This window comes from Montipora foliosa, chromosome 11, assembly GCF_036669935.1.
Source record: "Montipora foliosa isolate CH-2021 chromosome 11, ASM3666993v2, whole genome shotgun sequence".
Lineage (NCBI taxonomy): Eukaryota > Metazoa > Cnidaria > Anthozoa > Scleractinia > Acroporidae > Montipora > Montipora foliosa.
The window spans coordinates 33425693-33427508 of NC_090879.1; the positions used below are offsets into that span (position 1 = coordinate 33425693).

The window sequence follows — 1816 nt, forward strand, 5'->3', positions numbered from 1 at the left end:
CAGTGTATATCATTGTTCCTACTGTAGACAGTTTAGATAGCTGTTCCTACTGTAGATGGCGTAGATAGCTGTTCCTACTGTAGACAGTGTAGATAGCTGTTCCTACTGTAGACAGTGTAGATAGCTGTTCCTACTGCAGACAGTGTAAATAAGTGTTCCTACTGTAGACAGTGTAGATAACTGTTCCTACTGCGTCTTGTCGCAGCGTCTTGTTTTGCAAGTACAGTGTACACACGGAGCGACTTGTCGGTAAGGGGTCCTTTAATCAAGCCTCTTTTGCACATAGTTTTAAACAAAAAAATGTGCCTGGAGGCTCAACTCCAATAGGGTCCATTGCCAGTAGCAAATCTAATCTGGAAATGGAGTAGCCAGTGGTAGCTCACAATATTAGTACATTGTATAATTATTTATCAGGTAGTGGGGAGTTCCAACTGATTTGCAATCAGTCACTTAGTTCAATTATACAGCAGGCACTGGCACGCCTGCTACATTTAGAGGAAAAATTTCTTGACACGTCAACTAGTACTAGTCTACTGTTCTCTTGAGATTCTGTCCTGATGTGAGCAACAGGCATCGCAAGGGTTCTTGAGCACAAATTTCAACTAAAGCATCAAGCAGACGTCATTACAGCGGGCATTTGCAACATTTGAAACTCCGAAGGGGAGGGTTAGGTTCTGGAACTCTCCCCTTAAGCCCATGATTAGACGTGATGTGAAACAAATCTGATACAACTCATAGTGCAATTTGCAGATTTTTTTCTAACCTTCATCAAACATTTGGATGCATCAGTCAGTCATACTGTGCAAACGAAGCCTCATTACAGCCTAGTACTATACAAATAACACATGAAGGTTTATAATCTTATGAGAAAAAAGTGCTACGTCAGATATGAAAACAACCAAAGAAACCACCCAGAATATGTGGTATACAATGTACACAGTATAAACTAGTAGACCATAATAAAATGAATGAACTAAAAAGAAAAGCAAGTGAACAGCAGGGAGACTGATCGACCTAAAATGACCAAAATCTCCAGTCAAAAAACCTCCCCATGATACCCTAGGAGCCTCTATCATGCCGTCAGAATATTAATTTGACTAATTAATTCGATCACTCAACCATCAGAAATTACAATACAGGTATATCACTAAAATAATCAAAAAAGCAAGATGTTAAGACAGGTTTATGTTTTAATTCCTATATCTAGGTCAGTGTTTTTCTACTTCTACTGTTTACTCCAGGGTTCATGTTCATTAAGCAGTCTGCACTTCATAGTCAGTTTGTGTTTCTTTGCCCCATTTTGAGTTCAAGCACCGGCGTTTCTAAAACGAGGGTAAGGGTAAGACCAAGGGTCAGGGTAAGGGTAAGGATACGAATACAGAAAGTATCTTAAAAATGCATAAAAGCTAACCTTAAACTTTTGTTTTAAGGTTAGCTTTTATGCATGTTTAGGATACTTTTTGTATTCGTATCCTTACCCTTACCCTGACCCTTGGTCTTACCCTTACCTAGAAACGCCAGTTCAAGCACCCAGTCTGATTCCATGACTTGTTTGTAGTTTCACTCTAAACAGCCGAGAGAGTTAGCCTTAATTTTTAAAGTTCCATTAGTTATATTAAATATTTTTGTACAATTTGCGTATCACTGAGTTACAACTGCAATATGGTTAAAATTCTCTCACACTTAATGATTATTTAACATTAAATTTTGACCTCTTTGTTCCTGCTCGAGTTTTCCTCAGAAATATTTAGCTATTCCCTTTTTTCCTGATAATAGTCTTTAGCTTGAAATGATAGTTCTGCAATACATTAATGTT

General features: G+C 38.0%; 1 protein-coding gene across 1 annotated transcript in view; it reads right to left on the bottom strand.

Moving 5' to 3' along the window:
- Positions 1-735: 735 nt before the first annotated feature.
- The window catches only part of LOC137974852 (vacuolar protein sorting-associated protein 37B-like), a 7552-nt gene continuing 6471 nt past the window's right edge, over positions 736-1816 (bottom strand). The window contains exon 4 of the mRNA XM_068821844.1: positions 736-1816. This exon is cut by the window's right edge and continues 727 nt beyond it. The gene's annotated coding sequence lies outside the window, so the exon portion shown is untranslated.